This window comes from Papaver somniferum, chromosome 5 (assembly GCF_003573695.1).
Source record: "Papaver somniferum cultivar HN1 chromosome 5, ASM357369v1, whole genome shotgun sequence".
NCBI classification, from domain to species: Eukaryota; Viridiplantae; Streptophyta; class Magnoliopsida; order Ranunculales; family Papaveraceae; genus Papaver; species Papaver somniferum.
This window is the reverse complement of record NC_039362.1, coordinates 32,703,475-32,715,905: the sequence shown is the minus strand read 5'-3', so window position 1 is coordinate 32,715,905 and position 12,431 is coordinate 32,703,475.

Here is a 12,431-nt window from a genome sequence, read left to right as displayed (position 1 = left end):
GAGACAGATTTGTTTATTATCAAGTCTGCGATTTTGGGTTGCAGCAACTCTTGGTTGTGGGTGAGATCAGCTAAGGGAATCAAGTGTGTAGTATCCTGCTGGGATCAGAGGCGTAGGTAGTACAACTGTACCTTGGATCGGTGAGAAACTGATTGGGGTTCAACTATAGTCCAGTCCGAAGTTAGCTTGGAGTAGGCTAGTGTCTGTAGCGGCTTAATACAATGTGTATTCAATCTGGACTAGGTCCCGGGGTTTTTCTGCATTTGTGGTTTCCTCGTTAACAAAATTTCTGGTGTCTGTGTTATTTTTTTTCCGCATTATATTTTTATATAATTGAAATAATACAGGTTGTGCGTTTGTGATCATCAATTGGAAATCCGACCTTTGGTTGTTGATTGATATTGATTGATCCTTGGACATTGGTCTTTGGTACCGTCCAAGTATTCCTTGTGTTTGATTAGGACTCGCTGATTTTTATTAGCTTGAGTAATATCAAAAACAAGAGAGAGATATTAACTCCTTGAGATACTTTTATCTAGATTGAGTCTGACTGTCTAGTTGATTCTGTAGCAAATTATTTCGGAGTTAGTCCATACAGATTGCTAAGCGAAATATTGGGTGGTGTTGTTAGACCCCCGCTTTTTCAATTGGTATCAGAGCAGGCAAACACGTTAAAGACCTCAAAAATCTGTGTTTGTAGCAATTTGACTATATGGACCATAAAGTCTCAATTGACGCTTCACCAGGTTTAAAAAACAACCGCAAGAAAAGGTCTGAAAAACTGATGTCTCTTCAAAAAGGGTTGGATGAACAAATCCGGATTAACCATGGTCTTGTTGCAGAAATTGCACTTCTTAAGGATTTGATATCTGGAAATACTCCCTTTGGGAATTTGAAAAATCTCAGTTGTTACTCTCTCAAGAAAAGTCATAAGTTAGATAGTAATCAACGACAGGATGTTGAGAAAACTAATATGACAAGGAACCAGTCAGACAATCTTCAAAGCATAGGATCATGTTGTGATCCATCCGATCATATACAACAAGCATGTATGTATTTTCAAAAGAGTCTTAACGTTGCAAGTAATCTTTGTAAGAAAGCTAAAATACTGTATGACTCTCTAAAAGTTCATACAACACTACCAGGAAATTATAAATTGAGAAGTACTAGTAGTATGGGTGCCTTTTGCTTTAAGATCTACATCTCCCTTTCAATGGTTTCTTGATAGTGGTTGTAGTCGACATATGACAGGAGACGTCACATGGTTTGTTTCGTCTGTTGACTATGAAGGAGGTCCTGTAACGTTCGGAGATGGAAATTGTTGCTACATTATCAAAAAGGGAACGATCAAGCTACCCGGTGTTCCAGAAATCCATGATGTGGTATACGTTAAAGGTATGACTGTTAATCTTCTTTCTATTAGTCAAATTTGCGACAAGGGCCATCGAGTTATCTTCAATGCGAATGGATGTGACATTGTTGACAAATCTGGGAAAGTAATCTTCTAAGGAACTCGTGGTAAAAACAACTGTTATCTTATTGATACTCAGTTTAGTAGCCGCTGCAATTTGACTAAGGTGGAATCTACACATCTTTGGCATGAGCGTTTTGGTCACATCAATTATCGCCTTCTAACTAAGATCATTAACAAAGAACTTGTTAGAGGCATTCCCAAAATCAATGCAAAGATTGAAGGTGTATGTGGTGCATGTCAAAAGGGTAAGCAAACAAAAGTTCACCACAAATCATCTCGAGATATTCTCACTAAAGCTCCACTTGATTTAATTCATATGGATCTCTTCGGACCAATTCACAACCCATGGTTTCCGGTAAGAAGTATGCTTTAGTTATGGTAGATGATTACACCAGATTTACTTGGGTCGCATTCCTGTCCCTTAAGAATGAAACCCTTGGTGAATTCAAGATTATTGTTAAAAGGATCCGGAACGAACAAGGTCGCAAAATAAAGAAAATTAGAAGCGATCGTGGCACTGAATTCAAAGACACCAAGGTATTTGAGTTCTGTGACGAACTGGGGATCATTCAACAATACTCACCACCGATTACTCCTCAATATAGTGGAGTTGCTGAAAGAAAGAATAGGAACATCCAGGAAACGGCCAGGGTAATGCTCCACAACAAAAACTTACCTTTAATATTTTGGGGAGAAGCTGTCTTTACAGCATGTTACTTGATCATCCGTGTGTATTTGCAGTCTAAAACCCTTAACACTCTTTATGAGTTATGGTATGGAAGGAAACCCAACCTACACTATCTCAAGGTGTTTGGAAGTAAGTGCTATATTCTGAAAGATCGAGAACAGAGAGGGAAATTCGACACCAAAAGTGACGAAGGTATCTTTCTTGGCTATGTGTCTGATAGTCGTGGTTTTCGAGTATTTAATCTCAGAACACAAGTCATGATGGAATCTGCTATCGTCGACGACATTAGTAATTTTCGTCAAGATAGTTCTCCTACTGAGTTGCCTCCAACTGAGACAATTGAGAAATCCAAAGAAATTCCAGAATCAGTTGAAGTTATCCCAACTGTTACTGATCCTGACATTTCCAGTGACGAGGAGAAGAGCACTGATCAAGTCATTCCTGATGAACAAGAACGTGTCCCTCCACGACATCTATGGGTTCAAAGGAATCATGACCCCAACAGTATCATTGGGGGAAGCGATTTTACAGCCAAGGGGTCAACTTCAAAATATATGCAATTTTGGTTGTTATCTTTCGCAGGTGGAACCAAGGAATATTGATGAAGCTCTGAAAGATCCTTTTTGGGTAAATGCAATGCATGAAGAGTTAAATAAATTTGAAAGACAAGATGTCTGGGAACGTGTACCTTGTCCTCCAAATGTCAATATTGTCGGTACCAAATGGATATTCAAGAACAAGTCTGATGAATTTGGCACAATTGTCAGAAATAAAGCTAGACTTGTCGCTCAAGGATATTCACAGATTGAAGGAATCGATTTTGACGAAACCTTTGCACCTACGGCACGTCTTGAGTCCATTCGACTTTTATTGGCCCATGCCTGCTTTCTCAAGGTTAAGTTGTTTCAGATGGACATAAAATCAGCGTTCCTGAATGGATTCTAAAAGAGGAAATCTATGTCTCTCAACCTAAGGGGTTCGAAAATCCTGATTTCCCATATCATGTATTGAAGCTCAAAAAGGCATTATATGGATTGAAGCAAGCACCAAGAGCCTGGTTCGAGAAACTTACTACCTCTCTTATTAGAAAAAGATTTTCAAGAGGAGGAGCTGATAAAACATTGTTTACCAAATGGAATGGGAAAGATGTTGTCATTGCTCAAATCTATGTAGATGATATCATCTATGGATCAACTTCTGAAAAATTCGCAAAAGACTTTCAAGTCTCTCTTGCTAAAGAATTTGAAATGAGCAATGTTGGTGAATTAAGATATTTCTTAGGATTACATATTCAACAACATAAGGAGGGGTTTTACTTATCCCAAGAGAAGTACGCATGTAATCTTGTGTCAAGATTCGGTCTGGATAAGTCGTCTCCTAAGTTGACTCTCATGCCTACTATTGGTAAATTGCACAGGATGAGAAAGGATCAAAAGTGGATCAAAAACTATATCGATCCATTATAGGTAGCCTTTTCTATCTTACAACTACTAGACCTGATTCCTTCAGCGTTGGTTGTTGTGCCAGGTTTCAGGCGGATCCAAAAGAATCTTATCTTGCAGCTGCAAAAAGAATTATACGACATATGAATCACATTGTTGGGTATAGTCTCTCGTACACTTTTGATATTAATACTGACCTTTCTGCTTATTCTGATGCTGATTGGGCAGGATGTGTAGAAGACGGAAAAAGTACATCAGGGGGATTCTACTATGTGGGTCTCAATATTGTAGCGTGGCATAGCAAGAAGCAAAACTCTCAATCCCTGTCTACATGTGAAGCAGAATATATTGTTGCCGGATCATATTGTACTCAACTCCTATGGATGAAACAAATGCTTGCTAATTATGGAGTTGATACTGGAATAATGAAGATCTTTTGTGATAACTCCAGTGCGATTAGAATTACTGAGAATCATGTTGAGCACTCAAGAACAAAGCACATTGACATAAGGTACCATTTTATTCGTGATCTTTATGAAAATGGTATCATTGGTATGGAATTTATGCCTTCCGAACAACAGTAGGCTGATATTGTCACCAAACCCTTAGACACTGCAACTTTTCAACACTTGCGGCAGTTTATTGGTGTTGTTTTGGTTTATTAAACCGTTTCGATGACTCTTTCCCCTATGCTTATCCTTATCTTTTGGGCAATTGAGTCTGAAACTCCAGTAGGTACTTTTCAGTTCAGTTTGTGTAGGATTGTTGTTATCTTTTTCGTATCTCTTTTGTGCTTCAAAATCCTTCTTTTCTTTTGAAATTAAGGTCGTTCTTGTTGTTCTCTCGGGAATGACATCAAATGGGGAAGAGTTCTTTTGAACTTTTGCTTAATGGTAATATCTTGCGGGGTATGCGGCTATGGAATTTTATAGGGGTTATCTTGTATCTTAAAACTCCTTGATGAATGCATTTAGCTTCGGCTTTATGATTGCATCTTAATTAAGTTGGTATGTATTTTTTTCTTTTAGTCTATGAAACGTCTCTTCTCGGAAATTTCATTAGGATCTCGTTCTTGTACCTTTGCCAATTTTATTGACAAAAAGGGGGAGAATTAATGTGTAGTTCTATTACATATACATATGGTTTTCGGATCATTGTGTAAGGGGGAGTGGTTTCCATGTGAGATGGAGTATTGACTAAGGGGGAGTGATACATATCACCATGGTATTATTGTTAAAGTCGTGATGCAATTGGACTTTGATGTTACATAATAATACTATGTCACTGTATAATGATGATCGAGAATCTCGATTTCTCTCATTGTTATAGCTACGGATCTTCAACAACGGTGATGCTAAACTTACAACCTTTGGGATCATTGGATTACTTGGAAGGACGAAGATTTCAGGGAACGTTGAAGATTAGACTATGGAAATAGAAGCCACTAAAGTTTATCTTTTTTGTATTCCATATGTATTAATAGTTTTGTCACTAAAATTGACAAAGGGGGAGATTGTTAGAGCATAGATCGGTCGACCTCGCATGCATTGCTATATCAAGCATGTTTGTCAACGTTAGTGATCAAAACTATGAGTCTTGATTTCTAGTCTACATAACTAAGTCTCGGACTAGGATAGAAAAGTGTAGTTGAGCTCAAGGACTTCACGGCGATTCATCATACAACGACGAAGATCTACTCAAGGAACCGTGGAACTTCATCAACAAAAAGGTATGTGGAGACTTGAACTTATCTATCACTCAAAAGTCTATCTCTTCTATCTCCTACTTCTTATGAGACAAAAGTCGTATGCTATATAGACTGGATCATACACATTTGATATTTCGAGCCGAGTATATCTCGCCTATCTATATCTCGAAATCATGTGTTGGTAAAGCATGGTTTCGCTTTGATCGGGTTTATCTTCACCTAATGACGAAAGTCATATAGTTTCAATCACTTTAAAAATCGCTTTGACGAGAAATAGTGTAACAACCACATAACGTCCTCTAAGAATGTTTCAATGGTTGGAATGAGAGTTTAGGTCTATATAACCAATGATGGATATAAGCATTGTGTGGTAACACATATGTGCATAAGTCTTATTCCTTAATCCGAAGTTTGCGAACTTTGTTGATTGAGAGAAACGGGAGGAATTGGCTTTTCCAACTCCGCGAAATGACAGAAGTTCTCTTGCCGAGAATTTCTGCTGGGATTTTCCAAAAACTCGTTTGCGTGTTTAGTCCGCGAACTGGCGGAAGTCTCCTTGCCGAGATTTTCTGCTGAGTTTGGAAAACTCTGTCGGTTGCCTTAAGTACGCGAACTTGTTTGCGTACTTGAGTGGGTTATGATCTAAAGATGTGCTCTGAACATGAAACTTAAATTACTAAGGAGTGCAATATGCAGACCGTGGCTATAAAGTTCATGAGCCGATTCAAATCGAATCGAATCATCTTTGTTTCAATTGTGTCTTGTGTAGTTACATAAGATCTCATAGCAATTGAACAACTCTCTAACTAGTTCATTTGAGTCAATTGAACTAGTTATGGTGAAGAAGAACAAGGTTAATATGAAATGCTCATATGGTTAACCTTTTGGGTTACTATGTTGAACCAACATACACGTACACGTTTGGGCACGGTTTTCACAAACCCAATAAACGTATATCTCAAGTGTGTGTGACAAGCTAAGTTTTCGATCTAACGGTTGAGAAATATTAGCTTGAATCTAAATCAGGTTTTCATCTAACTGTGAATATTGATTGCTTTGTACCTAAGGCAAAACCCTGATTTGAAGACTATATATAAGAGACATCTAGAATTGGCCAAAACTAATCCCCACACGTCTGTGTGATACTAGTGCCCTCGCTAGAGTAGATTCTCCTCTAACCTTTGGTTTTCTTCTCTAAAACCAGGTTAACGACTGAAAGACTTCATTCGGATTGTGAAGCCAGACCGGTACTACTTTTATCGTAGTTGTGTGATCTGATCTTGCATCTTCTATCGTACGAGTACAATCTATTGATTGGCTTGAGATCGTGAGAGTTCTCCGATAGGCAAGATAAAGAAGTCACAAACATCTTCGTCTCACTGTTTGTGATTCCTCGACGTCCTCTTGTGTATTCAAGTAAGACTGTTGAGAGGTGATTGATTAATCTAGGTTGTTCTTCGGGAATATAAGACCGGATTATCAATTGGTTCTTGTTCACCTTGATTTCATATCATAAGACGGAACAAAAACCTAGGGTTCTTCTGTGGGAGACAGATTCATCCTTTGATAGACTTTTCTGTGTGAGACAGATTTATTTATTATCAAGTCTGCGATTTTGGGTTGCAGAAACTCTTGGTTGTGGGTGAGATCAGCTAAGGGAATCAAGTGCGCAGTATCCTGCTGGGATCAGAGGCGTAGGGAGTACAATTGTACCTTGGATCGATGGGAGACTGATTGGGGTTCAACTATAGTCCAGCCCGAAGTTAGCTTGGAGTAGTCTAGTGTCTGTAGCGACTTAATACAGTGTGTATTCAATATGGACTAGGTCCCGAGGTTTTTCTGCATTTGCGGTTTCCTCGTTAACAAAATTTCTAGTGTCTGTGTTATTTCCTTTCCGCATTATATTTGTTATATAATTGAAATAATACAAGTTGTGCGTTTGTGATCATCAATTGGAAATCCGACCTTTGGTTGTTGATTGATATTGATTGATCCTTGGTGCCGTCCAAGTATTCCTTGTGTTTGATTAGGACTCGCTGATTTCTATTAGCTTGAGTAATATCAAAAACAAGAGAGAGATATAACTCCTTGAGATACTTTTATCTAGATTGAGTCTGACTGTATAGTTGATTCTCTAGCAAAGTATTTCGGAGTTAGTCCATACAGATTGCTAAGCGAAATATTGGGTGGTGTTGTTATACCCCCGTTTTCAGGTTGTAAACCAAACATACTAGAAATCCAATGACAAACATGAACATCAAAGTTGCACGACCATAAAACATGTTTCAAAGACTCCTCGTCACATTTGCACACCATGCATTTGATAGGAAACAAGTGTGTTTGAACCTGCTTTTAACTTTATCTAAAGTAGCGCAAGCACCCCTTAAGAATTTCCAGTTTTGAGCAGCTAGATTTGGATGAACAGATGAGTTCCAAAGTAAGATAATCCCCTCCATTGCAATGTATTTAGTACGAACTAATTCTTTAGCAGATTTTAGCAGTAAATTTACCTTTGAAGTCCGGCATCCAAATTTCCTGTCACTTCCTATATGCAGCCTAGGAAGGTTGTTTACATCAACACATGTTGAAAGCAATACCTCCATGTGCACCTCTGGAATCAACCAAGAGCCTTGATGGAACAAATCACTTACTCATGCCTACCTATCCAAGTCCGTGCGATTCAAAATATCAGCAATAATCTTCTCACCATAATATATCATCATAAAGAGAATTAATTCTGCCATCTCCAATTAGGAATTTAGTATTCTGATCCACCTCCTTGTAACCCAACGCATCTCAGAGTGAATTGTTGATTTCACTCCATACTCCTTGAATTTTCCATTTCTATAAGTAAGTTTGGTTTCCAAAAACCGAGACCATGCTTTAGAAGAGTATTTGATATTCCACCAAAGCTTCATAACCAATGCTTTATTGAGAACTTCCAAATTAGGAATCCCCAAACCCCCTTCTTTGTAAGGAGAACAAGTTTTATCATATCCAACCACAAAAGAACGAGATAGATTTGAATCACCTGACCAAAGAAATTTTCTTATCACCCTCTCACACTGATAAATAAACTTCTTCGGCCATTTATATATTGCCATGTTGTGAATTGAATAGCTAGAAAGAACTGAATTAATAAGAACATCTATATCATAAAAAGAGAGGCTTACCATTCCAAATCGTAAGTTGATCCTTTAGCTTGCTAATATGAGCATATTTCACCGCACCTGGCATGATTTTAACTCCCAAATAACGATCTGGGTAGTTATATTCATACCCAAAAAATCAGCAATACTTTGTCGACGATTCATAGAACCACCTCCATAATAAATTTTGCTTTTCTGTCGACACACGGTTTGACCTGAGGCTTGTCTATACCGCTCCAAAAGTTTCACTAGATTTGTAAGACTATGCATGTTTCCTTTGCAGAAAATCATGATATCATCTGCAATAAAAAGGTGAGTAGGCGAAATCCCATTTCGAGTAATCATATAAGTCATCTCTCTATTTTGAAAAAGTTTTGAAATATTTCTACTCAAAACATCTTCAATTAACACAAAAATAAGAGGAGATAAAGGATCACCCTGACGCAAGCCCCTATTGATGTTGAAAAAACCTTCAGGACTGCAATTTAGGAGAATAGAGATACGAGACGATTAAAGGATATGATGAATCCAAGAGCACCAATCTTCATAAAAACCATACCTTCGAAAGACCTCCAAAACGAAAAACCATCTCACAGTATCCAAATCTTGGGAAATATCTAGCTTCAAACCCAAATTACCATATTTACGCCTAATTTTGATCTCATTAACCATTTGTGAAGCTAAACTTATGTTCTCATGAATATTTCTTCCTTTCATAAAAGCCACTTGTTCCTCTGAAACCAAATTACCAAGAACACTACCCAACCTAGTAGCTAAAATCTTAGTAAAGATTTTGAAGAAAAAGTTACTGCGACCAATTGGCCTAAAATTCCGCAGAGTATTAGCACCACGAACCTTAGTAAGAAGTACGATCAAACTAGAATTAGCTGCACTAGGAATTGTCTTAGACTGCCAACAAAAAATAACAGCACTGGTCAAATCTTGTTGAATAATATCCCAACAATTTCGATAAAAACAACCTGAAAATCCATCCGGACCCGGTGCACTATCAGCATCCAAATCAAACACCGCCTCCTTGATCTCATGCAAATTTTAATGATAAAACTTAAATTATGTATCCGTTTTTTCTTTTGTTTTGCCTGTTAATCCACTTATATTGTCTATGAAAGTGGTATCTCCCAGATTTTTTTTTTGTTTGTTTTGTTTAAGAACCACCCAAAATTTTGTTGATGTGGAATACCTATAGAATATTTTTAGTGTGGTTTCTAGTGTGGTTTCACATTAGTTACAATGTTTTTGGAATTAATTTTACCCAATTTTTAGTACGATTTCTCCCACATGATTTTGATGTGGAACAAGCTACATACTGCTATACCAACTTTTCTTTAGGTACGGCACGGGTCATTCCCTAGTCTATATTATAAGGGACAATGATGTTTTTTCATATGGACGGACATCCACAATTTGGATATACAAAGGACGGTCCAGATTGAGTCATTGATATGTGTTTTTTTCCAGCCTCTCATGTTTTTCATGTGGACGGAGATCTACAGTTTGGACATATAAAGGACAATCCAGATTTAGCTGTTGTTTTTTTTACATTCACCGCGTCCAAACCTAATAAAAACTTGTAACACATGTCTTCCCCTTTTCTTTAGCCACGAACTCAGTTGCAATGAATGTTTCGATAACTGAAAACAATTAAAAGGCTTTCTCCGTTTTCTTATTTTGATAACTCAGCTTCAGTACTCACTTCTCTATTCTTCCAGAGTCACGTTCCTTCTTTTTATTTTTTATGTGACTTGAGGGAACTAAAGGTATGATTGTGTTCTCATATATCTCAATTTCGTAGACATAGTTAAGGTTTTCACAGTAATGATATATTAAGGACGTTTTTTTTTTTTTGCTTTTAATCTTTAGTTTTAGTTTTGATTTTGTTCGATGGGATTCCTCAAAAAGAATTTTTCGTTAATCGCATTGTTTGATGGTGATCTTTGATTCTCTTAATTTGAGTTCAGAAGTTTGTATTTCTCTCACTTACATGGACTATGATAACTCGGTTGAAATAAACTAATTCTTAAATTATCATGTGAGCGAATTCTTATACATGAACCATTTTTCAGCATCTTGATATGTTCTTATTTGTTATTATTAAAGTCTACGGGCATCCAACTCAAAACCAATTGGCAATGAGTGGAGAGGCCCTAAGGGATTATAAACCGCAGGATCTTAGATTTCCCAACAATGTGGGACTAATAATCTCAACACGCCCCCTCACGTGTAGCCTCGTTGGATCTAACACGTGGACAATTAAATCGGGTGACGCGGAGTAAAGGCGCGGTCTAATGACTCGTCGCAAATAGCCTGCTCTGATACCATATTAAAGTCTACGGATATCCAACTCAAAACCAATTGGCAATGAGTGGAGAGGCCCTAAGAGATTATAAACCGCAGGATCTTAGATTTCCCAACAATGTGGGACTAATAATCTCAACATTTATAATCATGTACTTCAAGCTTTTCTGTATAATGATGATGATTTAAAGTGACAGCATATGTGGTTTTAAGTGAATACTGCAAGTCTAATGTTTGATTTGCTTGCAAGTGAGCAGCACCCACTGCTTCCATAGTTTCTCATTTTGATATCACGAGACATTATGTTCAACACATGAATTTTCATTTTCCACACTAAAGTGTGTCTCCAAATTATTTACTTGGTATATATGACGGGTAAAGTGATTTGTCAATTCCATAATGTCATAGAAGATTATAGTTAGATGCCCAATTCTCACAAAGAATAAAAGTGGAGATTTTATATATCGTAATGGGAAACAATTGTATTTTTATAGGTACACAGCAACTTCGTCGAGCGTAATGGGATTACTACATGTCATGATTATATGGTTAACACTCTGCTTCCTCTAATTTGGTGAATTATATTCTTTTGCAACTAATTTGTTTTCTGTGAAGCCTACCGACGTTCTTTATTTTGACTTTTCTTTGTGTATCTCTCTACAACTTCGAACACAATTTCCTAAGATCATCACGTATTGCACGCACATTTTTATGTTGTAGCACACGATTAACATTTAATGAGCGTGGGAACATACGTACAAAAATTTTCCATCATGTAACGGCATGTCGGCTTCTGACCGGTGGTGGTTGGTACTACTGGGGATGCAACAACTGCACAATGAAACTGGTTGGAGAGGGATTGTGACCAATAGTGTACCAAGTGGGAAGAAAATATTTATGACCGGATACCTAGGTCACGCTGTAGCTCATTGTGTATGACTATTAATGAAGAAAAACTATTACACATCCTGTTTGATTTAGGTTCATGCTCGGTTCGAAGTCAAAGATACTACCAGATCGACCATTTTCTGCGAAAAACCATGAAGGTATTTGAATTACACTATTGTGCAACATTAGATGCTATATTATGGAAATTTAAGCTCCTCTAATATAATTTCATCCTTTCCGGTACAAATTCGGCAACTTCATTACTCTCTTTAAGTACCATGTTCTTATTCAATGGTTTAGATCATGAAAACAAACTGCGTAACGAATTTATCTCCATTGAATCATACCACACACATTACACACCCTTCGTAGATTATTTTTCAACTGATTCGCCATCCCCTTTGTTACAGATCGAGGATATCAGATGCATCATGTTTTTAATATTCACTTTCGAATCAGATTATCATTCATCTATTCTTGCTAATTCAGTAATCATAAATTGATTATTTACTTCCAAATTTACTATACTTCATAAATTGATATTTTTATTCTTCGAATGAACTCCTGATAAAAACCTATATAAACCAGAGTTCATTCGTCAAATGAACTCCTGATGAAAACCTATATAAACCAGAATTCATTCGTCAAATGAATTGCAGCAACATCATCTTCGTCATCTTCTACAGTAGCAGCAAACATCATCGCCTTCAAAACAGCAGCAGCAACATCGTATTCATCATGTTCATCGTCTTCATCATCTTTAACA